Raw genomic sequence first — 20,059 nt, forward strand, 5'->3', positions numbered from 1 at the left:
CTTAGTTTTGATTATAATAATGAACTAATGCCAGCACATCTCTGGCAATTATTTTTATTAGTCAAAACTAAGGGCTAAACCCACATAGGTCATAGTCACACCTCTGGTAGGACAATGATTGACAGAGGTGTTTTCTTCGTCACTTGGCCTTTGTGGGGCTTAGTGCTTCTTTTTGATTATAATAATAATTAACCTTTGTGGGGAGATGGCTGGAGTATTAAAAATAAATGTGCCCCTTTCAGAGGTGCCCTCGTACTGGTGAAGGATTTGTGATCCAAAGAATTGGAACACAATGTGTCGTGTTTCTGAAATTATATAGCGCTGTATAGCCCTTGTGGCTTAGCGCTTCGTTTTGATTATAATAATAATAATCTGAAATCATAGCAGTGTTTTCTGCAAACTGAAGTCAGTGTCTACTAATCGTAGTAGTAATTATGTCAGTTTTTAAAACGTTATGATATTTTTGTGGTGGTGGGGATCATAGTGCCTGGAGTATGGCATTCATGCTTAGTTCAAGGAACTGGAGCAAAAGGTCATATTCCCTAGATCAAGAGCCCCTTGAAACATCAAGGAACTCCCTTGAGAAATGTTAAAAGGCCTCAGATTGAATCTATCTCCCATTTTCATGAAGCTGTATGACCCCCCCCTCAAGGAAGGTTCCTTGATGTTGGTGAGGGGCTCTTGATTTAGGGAATTGGATCTGTGCTCCAGTTCCCTGAATTAAGCCTGAATGCCTTCCACATCCCCCCCCCAGGCGCTGTATAATCCTCTGGGTTTAGCGCTTCCCCCTTGATTATAATAATAATAATAATGTATGACTCCCCCTTCTTTTTGATTATAATAATAATGTATGACTCCCCACCATGAATGTAATAATTTTGTGATTACACAAGCATTAAAGCTGATTATAATAACTTGTTAATGAGCTGTCATGCGACTGAAAGGATCCAAGAAGATGGCTGGTGCCGTAGGGCAAATATAGAAGCATATGGACATATTGTAGATGTTGTTTGGCATGTAAATAGTGTTGATGCGAGTTTAAGGAGTGTGAAGGGAATGCTATAAGGTTCTTTAATGTGCAAAATAAAATCGAGGAGAGGATTTTACCTCAAAGGAATGTGGGAGATTATTTTACTCACGGGGAAGTGCTAAACCTGTAGGGCATTCAGGTTCGATCCAAGAAGGTTGAAATCCCGCTCTTTGGATCAAGAGTCCACTACCGGCATCCTAATCAAGGAACTTACCTCTCTGAGAGGAGAGAGAGAGATGTAGCCCCTGGGATACACACAAAAGAGTGATGCCAAGTGCTGTGGCCGTCTGTATGACCTTCGCGAGTTTAGTGCTTAGTTATGATAATAACATGAGAGGATGCAACATTTTTGCCGGTAACTGTAAAAACGGGTACAGGGTCCAGTTAGAACTTGGCAGTCAACTTTCGTACTTTTTGCCAGACTGAGCATAGTAGCGGTAGTGACAATAGACATCCAAGCCCAGTATTTTCTATCAGTATAGCAACGGGGATGCACTCTTTGTTTGAAAGCTAGAAACTTGTGTACAGTTCTATTATAACTAACTGTAATGGCTTTATGCAGCTCGTTTTAAGTGCACAGAGTGAGCAGAATCAGACCAAAAGGGTGCACATTTCTTTTATGTTTACCCGCAGCTTAGGGAGTGCAATCATTGCTGCAGAGAGAACAGAAATGGTATAACTTAGTAGCAGCTCGTCTTTAGAAGATGAATCAGGAGGAACATCAAGAAAGTTTGTATAAAGAGCCCAATCGGACTACTCAAACTGTCAAGAGATGTGACAAGGAGTAGGAGGAAAATGAGTGCTGTCATGAAGATCACGTACTATTGATTAAATTCAATCCAGCGCTACAGAACATAGAGATTTATGCAAGAGAGAATACGGGTGCAGGGAAACCTCATGCACCAACATGTTAAGGACACTACCAGAGTGAGAGGGGAGGATGAACCAGCAAGATTGGACCTTGTGTTCACCCTGGGCAGCTCAGATATTGAGGACATCAAGTATGAGAGTCCCCTAGGAGCTAGCGACCACGTGGTTCTGTGCTTTGAATACATAGTAGAGCTGCAAGTGGAGAGAATAACAGGAGTTGAATGGGAAAAGCCTGACTATAAAAGAGGGGACTACATAGGGTTGAAGAACTTCCTGCGGGAGGTCCAGTGGGACAGAGAACTGGCAGGAAAGCCAGTAAATGAAATGATGGAATATGTAACAACAAAATGCAAGGAGGCAGTGGAAAGGTTTATTCCCAAGGGCAACAGTAACAACGGGAAGACCGGAACGAGCCCCTGGTTTACCCGATGGTGTAAGGAGGCAAAAACAAAATGCAATAGAGAATGGAAAAAGTACAGAAGGCAGAGAACACACGAAAATAGGGAGATCAGTCGCAGAGCCAGGAACGAGTACGCACAGGTAAGGAGGGAGGCCCAGCGACAGTATGAAAATGACATAGCATCGAGAATCAAGACTGACCCGAAACTGTTGTATAGCCACATCAGGAGGAAGACAACAGTCAAAGACCAGGTGATCAGATTAAGGACAGAAGGTGGAGAACTCACAAGAAATTTTATTTATTTATTTATTTAGTAATTTAAGCATACATACAGAGGTACAAAAAATACAGGTAAGAGCAGCATGCCAAAGCCACTTATATGCATAGCATTACGGGCTGGCTTAAAATTAACTTAAGATTAACTAAACAATGATGAAATCAGTGATAAAACATTACTGTAAACAGATAACTATAAAGCACAAATGAGTATTACAAAGACAGGTCATATGGTTGCATGCATTGCTGTACATTCAGTCGAATGGAGTATTCTGTTAGGTATTGTATTTAAAAAAATAACAAAGTTAGATTGGGTCCTAGGTTTAACATTTGTGTGATATAATTGTGAGTAACATATAGGATATACAATTTATAAGGTTCAGTTATTCAGTATTTATTTGGTTTTGGGTGAGTAAGTGATCTTTGAGAAGAGACTTGAATTTATAAACAGGTAGTGTTTCTTTTATATTTACAGGTAATGAATTCCAGATTTTAGGGCCTTTTATGTGCATTGAGTTTTTGCATAGCGTGAGATGGACACGAGGAACATCAAAGAGTGATCTGTGCCTTGTGTTATGGTCATGTGTTCTGTTGAGGTTGGCAAGGAGATGTTTGAGGGGAGGGTTAATATCAGAGTTAAGTGTTCTATGTATGTAATAGGTGCAGTAATAAGTATGGATGTTTTGTATGGTGAGTAGGTTGAGTGTTTTGAATATCGGTGGAGTGTGCTGCCTGTAGTGAGAATTTGTTATCATTCTAACTGCAGCCTTTTGTTGGGTAATTAGTGGTCTGAGATGGTTAATTGTTGTTGAGCCCCATGCACAAATTCCATAGGTGAGATAGGGGTAAATAAGAGAGTGATAAAGGGCCAGGAGGGCTGACTGTGGAACATAGTACCGTATCTTCGATAGTATGCCTACAGTCTTGGAAATTTTCTTAGAAATTTGTTGTATATGTGTATGAAATTTGAGTCTACTATCAAGGTGGATTCCTAAGAATTTTCCCTCTGTTAGCTTTGTGATAGGTGATCTGTTTATCGTTATGTTAAGAGGTACATCTGTAGCTCTGTTACCAAACTGAATGAAGTAGGTTTTGTCAATGTTTAGTGTAAGTTTGTTAGTCCTCATCCAGGTAGATATTTTCTGTAATTCGGTGTTTACAGTATTGGCTAGAGTGACTGGGCTCGGGTGAGAGAAGACGTATGTAGTGTCATCTGCAAAAAGTATGGGTTTGATTAATTGCGAAGCATCTGGTAGGTCATTTATGTATAGGAGAAAGAGAAGAGGGCCAAGGACACTTCCCTGTGGGACACCAACTGTAATTGGTTGAGCGGAAGAGCTTGCCCCATTTGCATACACGTATTGGCTTCTGTTGCTACCTGGAGACCTGAGGTATGACTTGAGGTAGTTGAGGGAGTGCCCTCTAATACTATAGTGTGACAATTTTACGTGGAGCAAGTCATGGTCAACTGTATCAAAAGCCTTACGTAAGTCAATGAAGATCCCCAGTGGGACTTCTTTTTTCTCTATTGCAGTGTATATATGTTCTAGCATGTGTATAATAGCATCATTAGTATTTTTATTAGGCCTGAATCCAAATTGGCAGGGGTTGAGAATGTTTTGGGAGATGAGGTAGGAGTAGATTCGTTTATGAATTAATTTTTCGAAGATTTTTGAGAGAGGGTGTAAATTGGATATTGGCCTATAGTTATTCAACTGTTTGGTCTCCTCCTTTATGGATCGGGGTGACCCTTGCTATTTTGAGAACTGTAGGGAAGGTGGAGGATTCAATGGATTTGTTAAAGAGTGTTGCAATGATTGGTGATAGTGCTTGTGACACTTTTTTGTATATAAAGGGTGGTAAGGTATTTAAATCTCCTGCCTTGTTTTTTAGTTTGTTGATAATAAGGGAGACTTCGTATGGGTTAGTCGGAGCTAGGAACAGTGTGTTCGGGTAGTTGCCGGTGAGGTAGTCATTTGGTGGGGTATCTGAGCTTGGGATTTTATTGGCAAGGTTTTGTCCTATAGTGGAGAAGAAATCATTGAGTCTGTTTGCTGTTTCTGTTGGTGGGAGTTGGGGTTCATCTGATTTTGCTAATTTTATTTCGCTATTTCGTGATATCTTTTTTGTTCCCAGAATTTCTGATAGGGTCTTCCAGGTCTTTTTTATATCACCTCGTAAGTTGGATAATCTGTTCTCATAATACAGTTTTTTTGCCCTTCTTATCAGGCTGGTTAGGATTGACGAGTAACATTTTGTTTGGTCTCTGGTTATGTGACCCATTCTGTACTGTTTTTCATATCGGTGTTTTGTATTTATGGATTTGAGAATGTTGGGTGTTAGCCAGGGACTGTTCAGTCTCTTAGCTGTTATCTGTTTAGTTTATTTAGGGCAGTGCTTGTTATAGAGGTATTGGGTCTTTTTTAGAAAATTATTAAAACATTCGTCAATATCTGTATAGATTTCTAGCTCAGTGTGCCAGTCAATGTTTGCTACTGCTGTTGTGAAGTTATTAATGGCTGCCTCATTGTGTAGTCTGAAGGTGACTTTAGTAGTGTCTTGGGGTATTTTACCAAGAGTTGTTATGAGGAAAGTAGGGTAGTGGTCTGTGGTATTATCTGTAATTATGCCTGATTTTAAAGGGGATATGGTGTTGGTCCAGATGTGGTCAAGTAGGGAAACACTAGTCTCCGTAACTCTTGTAGGTTTTGTTACTGTTGGTAGCAACATGCAGTTACTCATTGTGTTTGTGAATTCAGTAACGTGTGGGTCCTGGTCTTGCAGGAGATTTATATTGAAGTCACCTGAGAGTAGTAAGTGATCTTTGTTCATGCGTGCATCAGTTATCATACTTCCTAGGTTTTGACTAAATTGGCTAATGTTTGATTGTGGAACTCTGTAGATGTTTATCACTGTGAGGTTTTTGTAGGTATTTGGATTTGAATTTAGCTATTATATATTCCCCATGTTCATCCCTTGTGCAAGTATTAGTGATACATTCTTGTTGGTCTGAGTAGTATATAGCTGTGCCACCCCCTTGTTGGTCTGGCCTACAGTTGTGTATGGCTGTGTAACCAGGAATGGCATAGACATCTGTAGTATCAGGCTTTAGCCAGGTTTCAGTTAGTGTAATGATGGACATATTGGCATGCAAGGAATTTAGTAATGCTAGGAGGTCATCGTAATGCTTGCTTAAAGATCTGATATTGTAGTTAAAGATAGTTATGTTGTTGTTGGCTCTGAGAAGTGCCTTTGATTGTTCTGCTGTGTAGTAATTACAGTAACTGTTTGAATCATTTAAGTCATTAAATAAGAGGTTGGTATCAGGATCAATGCTTGTAATCATAAGATTTGTAGTGAATCTATAGTTAGAATTAAGTATAAAACAAAGTAAATATTCTAAAGCTAAAAAAAATAGCACCTGAATTATTTAACAAATGTAAAAATAATGAGCTAAGGTAGTTTTTTAAAGCTAAAATAAAGGAGACAATATAAAAGGGACTAAAATAATTTGTGGTGAACAAATAAAGTGATGATCAAATAATGGAGCTTGGGAATATGATAGTAGGTAGTACTTTAAAGGTAATTCTTTAAAGTTAGAATTATAATATAAAATTATAATATAAAAGGGACTAATATAAGTTGTGGTGAACAATAAAGTGTTAATCAAATAATTGCACTAAGGTCTAATATAATGACTTTTGTGGAGTCTGTGTTTTGAGCTAGAATGAGCTATAGTACAACTAGATTTAATCTAATAATATAACAATACAAATTAAAAATAGCACCAGTCTCTCACTAGTACTTGCAATATGGTCTAATATAATGAATTTGGTATTGACTATAGTACAACTGAGTTTAATCTAATAATATAAAAAAGGCACAAGACTCTCAATTGTAATTGCACTAAGGTGTTATATAAGTTGTTTACAAGAATTAGAGTATAACTAGATTTAAATTGACAAGATAAAATATACAAGTTAAGGTAGCAAAAGAATAAAAAAAAGTAGAAAAAAAAATATATGAGGTAGTTGGTACTAGTTAGCAAAAGATAGTTAAGGGCCTTGAACAATAATATAATTGAAATATACACTAATTGCACACACAATATAGTCACTAAGATATGAAAACAATCTTAGAGTAGGAATTATAATATAAACTTATAATATAAAAATACAAATTGAAATGGTACTTGCAACTGCACTAGAGTCTGGTATAGGTTGTTGACAAGATCAGGAGTATAACTAGATTTAAATTGACAAAATATAATTCATAATTAAAGTACCAAAAGAATAATAGTAAAAAATAACAAGGGTAATGTCTTGGTTATAATATGATAGTAAGATGGTAGACAGGTACACAGGTACACAGGATAATATAAAGGTTGGAGTTGAATATACAAACTTGAAAATTTGGCAACAAAATGTTATGGGAAGTATAAAATAATGTTTAATGTACAAAAGTAAAATTGACTGGTAGTAAATATGGTGTTTAATAAAATTTTAGTAAGTAATAATGATTACAAAAAAGTGAAAAAGTAATGTTTATTTCATTCAATATTGCACTGGTAGTTATACTAGAGGTTATATGGCAGCACAAGGTAATTAAGAGTACTCTAAGATAGTAAATGTGGTATTAAAACAGGTAAAGGTAATTAGACAAGTAATGGTTATTAAATGTCAAAAATGTTAAGAGTAAATTGAAATTATAGTAAAAATGATAATTATTAATTTTAGTAAGTAATATCAATTTATAGTATTTAAAAAAATATGAGGTAATAATATGGACAGAGAAAGTATCAATTCAGCTAATGTTTAAGCAAACAATAGTAAATAAGAAAATTACATAAGGTGACTTATGCTTACTAGTAAAATCACAAAAATGAGGTAGTTGATTATTTAATTACTAAGAGATTGTACAATGAAATTTGAACAATAATGGAGCAAAACATTCACTACACTACGTAGGCTTTTAGGTTGGACATTGTTTAGTTATTCTGTAAGATTAGTATCCCTGAGAAATCGTGATAGATCATTCTCGTTCGTTATTGTGTACAGTTGACCTACATTTGTTTTCCTAACAAGAATTTTCCCATCTCGTGTGAAGCATTGGTGTATTGTGTCATTATTCTCCCGCTTAAGTTTTCTGACTCTATAAAGGAGGTTCTGACGTTTTTTGGTAAGACACTCGTTTATGTATACCTCTTTCTTTACTTTAATAGATGCCATCATTAAGTCTTTTTTCCTGTCATGTGAGTGGAATCTAAGCATAACACTTTTTCTACCATGGGATCCTAGTAACCTGGCTTCTTTTATTTCTGACTCTGGTACAATAACACTTGTTTGGTCCTTTATGATCTGCAGAGTAATTACTGTTTGTTTGGTTCATATCACTGGGAAAAAGTGGACTGTTAACTATTACTGCGTCCGATAGTTTATCTTGCTCAGTTTTATCTTCTTGGAGAGCAAAGTAGTCACTGAACTGGTTATCTAAGTTGTTCTTCCATTCTTTTACTGCTTCTTCAACCTTTGTATTAAGAGATATTATTTGTTGGGTATGGCTATCTATGACTGCTTGGATGGTCTTGTCACAGTTAGTCATTCCTGGTGTTGATAACTTTTGTTCAAGACTGAGGATTTTGTTCTCGAGTTGTGTCATCCTGGTGTCTTGTTTTGTTAGCGTCTCTCGAAGATTCATATTTTCAATAACTAAGTTGGAGATGCATGTTTTTAGGGTATCTGGATCGTTGGTCATACCTGAGAGACTACTTGGTAGGTTGAATCCGGGGAAGAGAGGGGAGGATGGGCTGGTGGCAGCCATGTTTGTTGTTATTGTTGTGGTGTCGCCTTGAGCGGTGGTGAGTGGGGTGGTTGCTGGGCCGGCGTCCTCCTGGCTACACTTGTTGAATAGTTGATTTTTCGGTGTTTTCTTGCTGGCCTTGGTGCTGTTTCCTCTTAGATTGCGCCTCATAATACTACAGGAATTGTTGTAGTTAAGAAGAAGTTGTAGTTATACAAAGCTTAGGGTTAAGTTGTTCGGCTGGCAGCGGGGTGTTGCTTTCGGTTTGTGGGCAGTCTTCCTTTGATCTCTATTATTTTCGATTTGTAGGTTTCACTGTTGGTAATCTTTGGTCATTCTGGGTGCTACGTTGGGTAGTGCAGTTTTACTTGTAACTAGGTCATCATAGGAGCATTGGTAGCTCTGATAGTTGGAGAAAAGTACGGAGCTTGGAAGTCGCTGCTGCCGCTGCCGCTAATGATCAGGAGGTATGTGAGGAGCTGAACAGGAGATTTAAGGAAGTTTTTACAGTAGAGACAGAAAGGGCTGTGGGAAGACAGCACAGAAGGGAACATCAAGAGGGAATATACCAACAAGTGTTGGATGACATACGAACAACTGAGGAGGAGGTGAAGAAGCTCTTAAGTGACCTTGACACCTCAAAGGCGATGGGACCGGACAACATCTCCCCATGGGTCCTTAGAGAAGGAGCAGAGATGCTGTGCGTGCCTCTAACCACAATCTTCAACACATCCCTTGAAACTGGGCAGCTACCTGAGAAATGGAAGACAGCTAATGTAGTCCCCATATTTAAGAAAGGAAACAGAAACGAGGCACTAAACTACAGACCTGTGTCTCTGACATGTATTGTGTGCAAAGTCATGGAGAAGATTATCAGGAGAGTGGTCGAACACCTGGAAAGGAACAAGATTATAAATGAAAACCAGCATGGGTTCATGGAAGGCAAATCTTGTATCACAAACCTCCTGGAGTTTTATGACAAGGTAACAGAAGTAAGACACGAGAGAGAGGGGTGGGTAGATTGCGTTTTCCTAGACTGCAGGTAGGCCTTTGACACAGTTCCCCACAAGAGATTAGTGCAGAAGCTGGAGGATCAGGCGCACGTAAAAGGGAGGGCACTGCAATGGATAAGGGAATACCTGACAGGGAGGCAGCAACGAGTCATGGTACGTGAAGAGGTATCACAGTGGGCGCCTGTTACGAGCGGGGTCCCACAGGGGTCAGTTCTAGGACCAGTGCTATTTTTGATATATGTGAACGACATGATGGAAGGAATAGACTCTGAAGTGTCCCTGTTCGCAGATGACGTGAAGTTGATGAGAAGAATTAAATCGGACGAGGATGAGGCAGGACTGCAAAGAGACCTGGACAGGCTGGACATGTGGTCCAGCAACTGGCTTCTCGAATTCAATCCAGCCAAATGCAAAGTCATGAAGATTGGGGAGGGGCAAAGACTGCAGACAGAGTATAGGCTAGGTGGACAAAGACTACAGACCTCACTCAGGGAGAAAGACCTTGGGGTGACCATAACACCGAGCACATCACCGGAGGCACACATCAACCAAATAACCGCTGCAGCATACGGGCACCTGGCAAACCTGAGAATAGTGTTCCGATACCTTAATAAGGAATCGTTCAAGACACTGTACACTGTGTATGTTAGGCCCATACTGGAGTATGCAGCACCAGTCTGGAACCCACACCTGGTCAAGCACGTCAAGAAGTTAGAGAAAGTACAAAGGTTTGCAACAAGGCTAGTCCCAGAGCTCAAGGGAATGTCGTACGAGGAAAGGTTAAGGGAAATCGGACTGACGACACTGGAGGACAGAAGGGTCAGGGGAGACATGATAACGACATACAAGATACTGCGGGGAATAGACAAGGTGGACAGAGATAGGATGTTCCAGAGAGGGGACACAGGGACAAGGGGTCACAACTGGAAGCTGAAGACTCAGACGAGTCACAGGGACGTTAGGAAGTATTTCTTCAGTCATAGAGTTGTCAGCAAGTGGAATAGCCTAGCAAGTGAAGAAGTGGAGGCAGGAACCATACATAGTTTTAAGAAGAGGTATGACAAAGCTCAGGAAGCAGAGAGAGAGAAGATCCAGTAGTGATCAGTGAAGAGGCGGGGCCAGGAGCTGAGTCTCGACCCCTGCAACTACAATTAGGTGAGTACACACACACACACACACACACACACACACAGGGGCCAGGAGCTGAGTCTCGACCCCTGCAACCACAATTAGGTGAGTACACACACACATATATATGCAATAAGATCACAGTAAACAGGTGATTTCAAAACAACCACTCTGAAAGAATAGAGAAATTCCAAGCGCTTTCGTGACTACTCACATTATCAAGGAACTATGAAAGTAAAGCATCCAAGGAAGCTATATAAAGGGTCCGGCCAGCACCTCACTATCAGATCCCACAACGGTTAAACACGTGACGCGCGGCGACCCAACTTGGATAGGTCCCTTGCACAACTCACCCCCAAGCTATTCTACCCAAGAAAATTTAAAAATTATTATTTGTCCAGTGTATTATTAAATTCTTCCCAAATTCTATTAATTATAAATGGATCTAATTTATATAAACCAAAGGAAATATTCATATTATTGTCAAAACTGCTTTTTATGAAACAAGATTCAATTATATTCCTGTCGACCATGGACTTGCTTGATACTACTTTCTCAACTTTTTGAAAATCAATTGGATGGTTAAAATCTCTTACATGAATAAATAGAGCATTGGAATCTTGTCCAGTTCTAATGCTATATTTATGATGTTTTAATCTTAGTTCGAGATTTTTACCAGTTTGACCGTAATAAACTTTATCGCAAATTTTACAAGGAATCTTATAGACACATCCATCAGCATTTTGGGGGGAATTCTTTATCAAAAGTTTTTTCACTGTATCACTTGATACAGTGGCTAATGCGACGGGCTGGAGTTTTGAGACTCTATGACCGCGGGTTCAATCCCGGCCGGGGGTATGGTTTTTTAACATGAAATATACATATAGTACATAAACAATACAATGGGAAATGATGAATGAAACATTAACAGCATAACACTTACCTTTATTGGAGATTCTTCTTAGTGTATGGGAGACTGGAGGAGGAGAGTGGATTGTTTATAGTTTGGAAGGGGAATCCTCTTCCATCAACACCTCGAGTACCATTTGCTTTTCTGGGGTTGCTTCTCTTCTCTGTTTCTTAATGCCACTAGGACCACCTTGAGAGTCACTGGAGTCCTGTCTCACAAAATAACTGTGGAGAGAGCTCTGTTTCTGGCGTCTCTTTAACACTTCCCTAAAATGGCCCAAGACTTTGTCACTGTACATGTTGCCAATATGGCTTGCAACAACCTTGTTAGGGTTATGTTTCTCCATAAAGCTTTCTATCTTACCCCACATAGTAAAAGTCTCTTTAATTTCTGAAGAAGGCACCTTCTTCCATCTCTCTTCCTCCTCCTCTGCAGCAAGATTCTGAGCTGCGAAGTGTTGCTCTTCCTGCTGAAGCTCTTGCAGCTCCTCAGTGGTGAGCTCTTCATTGTGGTCTTCCACATCCTCCAAACTCACATCCAACCCCATGGAACTCCCCACTGTCACAATTGATTTTACAACAGACATAGGCTCATTAGGGTCAGTCCCAAATCCTTCAAAATCCCTCTTGTCGACACAATCTGGCCACAATTTTCTCCAGGCAGAGTTCAAAGTCCTGGTAGTCACTCCCTCCCAAGCCATACCTATAAGGGTTATGCAGTGGAGGATGCTGAAGTGTTCTCTCCAAAATTCCCTTACAAGTGAGTGTCTGTGGTCACAGTCAAGCACCTGTGAAACATTGCTTTTGTGTAGAGTTTTTTAAAGTTTGCAATAACCTGCTGGTCCATAGGTTGGAGGAGAGGAGTGGTATTCGGGGGGCAAGAACTTTACTGTGATGAACCCAAACTCCTCGAAAATTAGGTCATCCAAGTTTGGAGGATGAGCAGGTGCATTGTCCATTACTAGCACGCACTTGAGATCCAATTTCTTTTCCAGGAGATACTCCTTCACACTAGGGTCAAACACTTCATTGAACCACTCGACGAAAATTGCCCTCGTGACCCATGCCTTACTATTAGATTTCCAAAACACACACAATTTACTCTTCATAACATTATTTTTCCTGAACACTCTGGGATTTTCAGAATGGTACACTAGTAATGGCTTCACTTTGAAATCCCCACTAGCATTAGCACAGAACATTAGTGTCAGCCTGTCTTTCATAGGCTTGTGTCCTGGCATTGCCTTTTCCTCTTGTGTAATGAAGGTCCTCTTTGGCATTTTCTTCCAAAAGAGGCCTGTTTCGTCACAATTGAACACTTGTTTAGGTTTCAGTCCTTCAGCCTCTATGTACTCCTGGAACTCATGCACATATTTTTCAGCCGCCTTGTGGTCCGAACTGGCAGCCTCACCATGCCTTACCACTAGTATGCCAGTACGGTTCTTAAATCTCTCAAACCAGCCTTTGCTGGCCTTAAATTCACTCACTTCACCACTATTTGCAGGCAATTTCTTTACTAAATCTTCATGCAACTGCCTAGCCTTTTCACAAATAATCGAAGTCATAAGAGTATCTCCTGCTAATTGTTTCTCATTTATCCACACCAATAATAACTTCTCAACCTCTTCCAGTACTGGTGATCTCATTTTTGTCAGCATAGTTACTCCCTTTCGCAACAACAGCATCCTTTATTTCCTTTTTCTTGGCCACTATGGAACATAAGGTTGTGAAGGGTTTCTTATACATCCTGGACAGTTCGGCCACACTTGTACCACTTTCATATTGTTCAATGATGGTTTTCTTAAATTCAATCGTATTTCTCACCTTCTTTACCACGGGCTTGGCACTAGGAGCTTTCTTTGGAGCCATGGTAGCTTATTTAGTACTTGCAAGCATTAAAATAAATGGAATATTATGAAATATTTCGCTGGAGCACGTGAGGGGACCTTCGCTCACTGGTACACAATGCCAGACTGGTTGCCGCCCCGGCTCACGCCGTGGGTACGCGTCCCGGACGAACTACGACTGGCGAGTCAACCTATGAAAAGCGAGTCCATGTTTATACGAAAATACCCCTATGATTGGCGAATTTTACGATTGCCGGGAACTACGAAAAGCGGGGGACCACTGTATATATATATATATATATATATATATATATATATATATATATATATATATATAGATATATATATATATATATATATATATATATATGTCGTGCCGAATAGGCAGAACTTGCGATCTTGGCTTAAATAGCAACGTTCATTTTGCCATATAGGACAAGTGAAAATTTGTGTATGCAATAATTTCGCAAAAATCATTCTGAATATAACGAAAAAAATATATTTTGTTGTGTTTCTTTATTATTAAATTATTGTAAACTTATATGAAATATATTTAGTTGGGTTAGGCTAAAATAATTTTTTTTGTTATGATAAGGTTAGGTAAGTTTTCTAAGATTCTTTTGGTGCAAAATTATAAATTTTTACATCAATATTAATGAAAAAATATATCTTTAAACGTATAACAGAAAATTTTGGAAAATACTTTATTTTAAATGAGTTCCTGCTAATTGACCAGTTTTACATATTCGGCATGACATATATATATATATATATATATATATATATATATATATATATATATATATATATATATGTATATATATATATATATATATATATATATATATATATATATGTAGGTAGTAGGTTGGTAGACAGCAACCGCCCAGGGAGGTACTACCGTCCTGCCAAGTGAGTGTAAAACGAAAGCCTGTAATTGTTTTACATGATGGTAGGATTGCTGGTGTCTTTTGTCTGTCTCATAAATATGCAAGATTACAGGTAAGTCTTGCTACTTCTACTTACACTTAGGTCACACTACACATACATGTACAAGCATATATGTACACACCCCTCTGGGTTTTCTTCTATTTTCTTTCTAATTCTTGTTCTTGTTTATTTCCTCTTATCTCCATGGGGAAGTGGAACAGAATTCTTCCTCTGTAAGCCATGCGTGTCGTAAGAGGCGACTAAAATGCCGGGAGCAAGGGGCTAGTAACCCCTTCTCCTGTATATATTACTAAATTTAAAAGGAGAAACTTCAGTTTTTTCTTTTGGGCCACCCCACCTCAGTGGGATACGGCTGGTACGTTGAAAGAAGATATATATATGTTAGGGTGTAGGAGCGAGGGAGACTACTTCCCGGTAAAAGTAGGTCTTAGACAGGGATGTGTAATGTCACCATGGTTGTTTAATATATTTATAGATGGGATTATAAAAGAAGTAAATGCTAGGGTGTTCGGGAGAGGGGTGGGATTAAATTATGGGGAATCAAATACAAAATGGGAAATGACACAGTTACTTTTTGCTGATGATACTGTGCTTATGGGAGATTATAAGAAAAGTTGCAAAGGTTAGTGGACGAGTTTGGGAGTGTGTGTAAAGGTAGAAAGTTGAAAGTGAACATAGATAAGACTAAGGTGATGAGGGTATCAAATGATTTAGATAAAGGAAAATTGGATATCACATTGGAGAGGAAGAGTATGGAAGAAGTGAATGTTTTCAGATATTTGGAAGTTGGCTTGTTAGTGGATGGGTTTATGAAGGATGAGGTTAACCATAGGTATCTGTGGAGACAAAAAAAACATTATCTATGGAGGCAAAGAAGGGAATGTATGAAAGTATAGTAGTACCAACACTCTTATATGGGTGTGAAGCTTGAATTGCAAATGCTGCAGCGAGGAGGCGGTTGAAGGCAGTGGAGATGTCCTGTCTAAGGGCAATGTGTGGTGTAAATATTATGTAGAGAATTCGGAGTGTGGAAATTAGGAGGTGTAAAGTTACTAAAAGTATCTGTCAGAGGGCTGAAGAGGGGTTGTTGAGGTGGTTTGGTTATTTAGAGAGAATGAATCAAAGTAGAATGACTTGAAGAGCGTATAAATCTATTGGGGAAGGAAGGTGGGGTAGGGGTCGTCCCTGAAAAGGTTGGAGGGAGGGGGTATTGGAAATTTTGTGGGCGAGGGGCTTGGACTTCCAGCAGGTATGCATGAGCGTGTTCGATAGGAGTGAATGGAGACGAATGGTATTTGGGACCTGACGATCTGTTGGAGTGTGAGCAGGGTAATATTTAGTGAAGGGATTCAAGGAAACCGGTTATTTTTATATAGCCGGACCTGAGTCCTGGAAATGGGAAGTACAATGCCTGCACTTTAAAGGAGGGGTTTGGGATATTAGCAGTTTGGAGGGATATGTTGTGTATCTTTATACATATATGCTTCTAAACTGTTGTGTTCTGAGCACCTCTGCAAAAACAGTGATTATATGTGAGTGAGGTGAAAGTGTTGAATGTTGAAAGTATTTTCTTTTTGGGGATTTTCTTTCTTTTTGGATCACCCTGCCTCGGTGGGAGACGGCCGACTTATTGAAAAAATAACACTAATAATAATAATAATAATAACAATAATAATAATAATTAATAAAAATAATAATAATAATAATAATAATAATAATAATAATTCGGTAGGTGAGAAGACAGTTTTATTAGTCTCTTGTGTAATATAAATTTCTTCAGCCAATAAGAAAAAATATATTAAGCACTCCAATGTATTTTCCAGAATTTATGTGTGGCGAGAAAGTGTAATAATTGGTGTAGATAAACGCTGCCGGGTTAACGGTTAATTTCCTCACCCCAAATGTAATTAGTGTGATGGAGGAGCGGCATTAAGAACACACATTAATGATGATTTTGGAGATTCCTAGCGAGTGTGGGGGTTGCCACCTGGAGGATGTGGGTATAGAAGAACGTCGTGGACAACACTTAATTCCCCTCTCACGTGTCCCCTCGTTCCTGCTTTTGTTTGACCTGCTGTTGTTCCCTTCGTTCCTGCCTTGATCTGACCTTCTGGTGTTCCCCTCCTTCCTGCTTTAGTCTCACCTGTTGGTGTTCCCCTCGTTCCTGCTTTGGTCTGACCTGGTGTTCCCCTCGTTCCTGCTTTGGCCTGACCTGCTGTTGTTCCCTTCGTTCCTGCCTTGGCTTGACCTGCTGTTGTTCCCCTCGTTCCTGCCTTGGTCTCACCTGCTGGTGTTCCCTTCGTTCCTGCCTTGGCTTGACCTGCTGTTGTTCCCCTCGTTCCTGCTTTGGCCTGACCTGCTGTTGTTCCCTTCGTTCCTGCCTTGGCTTGACCTGCTGTTGTTCCCCTCGTTCCTGCCTTGGTCTCACCTGTTGGTGTTCCCCTCGTTACTGCTTTGGTCTGACCTCCTGGTGTTCCCCTCGTTCCTGCTTTGATCTGACCAGCTGTTGTTCCCTTCGTTCCTGTCTTGGCTTGACCTGCTGTTGTTCCCCTTGTTCCTGCCTTGGTCTGACCTGCTCTTGTTACCCTCGTCCCTGCCATGGTCTGACCTGCCCTTGTTCCCCTCGTCCCTGCCATGGTCTGACCTGCCCTTGTTACCCTCGTCCCTGCCATGGTCTGACCTGCCCTTGTTACCCTCGTCCCTGCCATGGTCTGACCTGCTCTTGTTACCCTCGTCCCTGCCATGGTCTGACCTGCCCTTGTTCCCCTCGTCCCTGCCATAGTCTGACCTGCCCTTGTTACCCTCGTCCCTGCCATGGTCTGACCTGCCCTTGTTACCCTCGTCCCTGACATGGTCTGACCTGCCCTTGTTACCCTCGTCCCTGCCATGGTCTGACCTGCCCTTGTTACCCTCGTCCCTGCCATGGTCTGACCTGCTCTTGTTACCCTCGTCCCTGCCATGGTCTGACCTGCCCTTGTTCCCCTCGTCCCTGCCATAGTCTGACCTGCCCTTGTTACCCTCGTCCCTGCCATGGTCTGACCTGCCCTTGTTACCCTCGTCCCTGCCATGGTCTGACCTGCTCTTGTTCCCCCATCACTCCCTTCAGAAGGTTTCCCGCCAAAATGGCCGCCATTACGCGCCCCTTCCCGCCAAAATTGGCTGTGATGGCAATGTGTTAACGACCTTACAGGTGTAACCATCAAGCACCCGTGCACTCCATAATGAACTATACGTTCTGCGGCACTAAGAGTGGAATTCCCCCACTGGTGTAGACCGTTGATGCGCCCCGGGGGGTGGGGAGGGAGGGGGAGGGCCAAGAAGAGTGTTCTACTAATTAGGTCGAGATTAGGGCGCTGTCAAGGGGACTATTAGGCGATTTGTCCTTAATTAAAACTGTTGACGACCTTATGTGACGTATGGCCGCTTGGGGAGGCCCTAGTCTTCTCCGACGCCGCTAGAGGTCTCCCTGATAATAAGGGTATGGTTTGAAGCCTATCTGTTGCACGCTCCTCATTAATGCAGCTTATTACTTATACAATGAAGACTAAGAATATTTTAATCCCTTCAAGGAAGGGATTAAAATACTCTTTGTCCCTTCAAAGGAAGGGAGATGAGAAGGGAAGTTGTCTAGATGATGAAGGGCTCTTGATCCATTCCACTAGTGATACCTTGCCCTTCAACTCCTACCTGCCATTCCTAGGCGCTGTATAACAACTACGGGTACTACTACTATTACTGCTATTACTACTACTACTACTGCTACTACTACTACTACTACTAATACTAATAAAAATAATAATAATAGTAATAGTAATAGTAATAATAATAATAATAATAATATTATTATTATTATTATTATTATTATTATTATTATTATTATTAACTGCATCTGAGAAGTTGGCAGTGTTGCAGCGTCTTATCACGTAATATAACACAAGATAAATGCAAATTTCTGCAACACCAACAAAAGTTTGCTCCATTAACAGGCAACATGTGTAGACTACGATGGTACGAGGCTACGTTACAATGGTTCTAGTATATGGTACGAGACTACGTTACAATGGTTCTAGTATATGGTACGAGGCTACGTTACAATGGTTCTAGTATATGGTACGAGACTACGTTACAATGGTTCTAATATATGGTACGAGGCTACGTTACAATGATTCTAGTATATGGTACGAGGCTACGTTACGATGGTTGGTTAGTTATTTATAATTTTCAGTTTCCTAGCAGTTGGGAAGACCTTCAGTGTGGCTTTCCTAGTGGGACGGGAGGAGGTCCCCGTGAAGACTTGCATTGCAGTCTTGGTACTGTTTGTGGTGGGTTTGCGATATTGTAATAATCTTTATTTCTACAAGTACATGTACATGGTATACAGGTCTAGCTGACATTAGTGACATACTACTATATAGAAAGTCCCTTGTTATGCAGAGAATTTCGGGCAAATTAGGTCAATTTTGTTCCCAGGATGCGACCCACACCAGTCGGCTAACACCCAGGTACCTATTTTACTGCTAGGTGAACATGGGCAGCAGGTGTCTTAAGAAAATACGTCCTAATGTTTCCACCCGTGCCGAGGATCGAACCACGGACCTCACTATGTGAGCTGAGTGCGCTAGCAATCTAGCATTCTTCTGGGTGGTGTCCATTTGTACACTTCAATCATATCTTCACTAATTCTACGTCTTCGCAGAGTGAGGTAACTAAACCGGTGTCGTGGCAGTTTGCGGCCCCTGTAATTAACATCACTATTGAATGGTTGTCAATTATGGGTCTTGGGCCAGCGGACACAGCGTTCGGCTGGTACTCCAGACCTCGAGCTTGATTCTTGTTCATGTTTTGTAAAAAGAATTTTGGCTGGAGTGAGCGCCGGTTCGAGAGAGCGCTGACTGGGAGTGAGCATTGACTTGGTTGTAATTATACAAGTTGCAATTGCTTTTTTTTTTTTTTTTTTTTTTTTTTTTTTATTTTTTTTTTTTTTTTTTTTTTTTTTTCGCGATTGCACAACGGATATTTATACGACAGGAAAGGCAATATTTTCTGGCCAGTTTATGAGCTCGTGACAATAGCTTCTTAATGGTGGTGTCCAACCATAGTCAATAGCATAATTTTACATTAGAAAGTTATTTAAGATGTCTCCCTAATTGGGGGCGATGATTTGTTCAGTATACATAGAAGGGTTCTGGTAGTATCCAATCTTCTTCGTCAGGTAAGTTGCTCAAAATCATGGGTCGAGGGTAATCATCTTTATGAATAAAACGACGAACCCTCTGTGGGAGAGTCATTCTTTGAGTCCTGTGAGGTGGAGTATTGATGGTGTAATCGGTGGTATTTATCACTTGTATAGGATGTTCTCTATCTGGCATGTATAGTTCTTGCATTGTATAAAGTTGTTTCTTTTTTAGGGTGTCAAGGCGTACATTTATGGCAGTGATATCTTGTTGTGTGTGTAAATCTGCCATTTTAACTCTGTCTCTCCTCCTGGTATTGGTAATAAATCGAAGAGCTCTATTCTGGACCCTTTGTAACCGTAGCATGTTGGTCTTTGTTGTTAATGATATTGGGACACAAGGGTATTCAAGTATAGGTCTTATTATCATTTTATACAGATGTTTTTTGACATGTTGAGGGGCTTGATTGAATCGAAAGAGTCTGCTAAGACCGGCTTTGGCTGTGTTGATCTTTTTAGTTACATGAGATGTTGAGTGGAGCAGCCTGTCTATTTCATATCCCAAGATCTTGTTAGGGTTTCTAATGGCTACAGGTGTACCTCTGATGGAGATACCCCCTTTATCTTCAATGGTTGATGCAAAACATCCTATCGTGCTAACAA

This window comes from Cherax quadricarinatus, chromosome 35 (assembly GCF_038502225.1).
Source record: "Cherax quadricarinatus isolate ZL_2023a chromosome 35, ASM3850222v1, whole genome shotgun sequence".
In the NCBI taxonomy this organism is placed as follows: Eukaryota; Metazoa; Arthropoda; class Malacostraca; order Decapoda; family Parastacidae; genus Cherax; species Cherax quadricarinatus.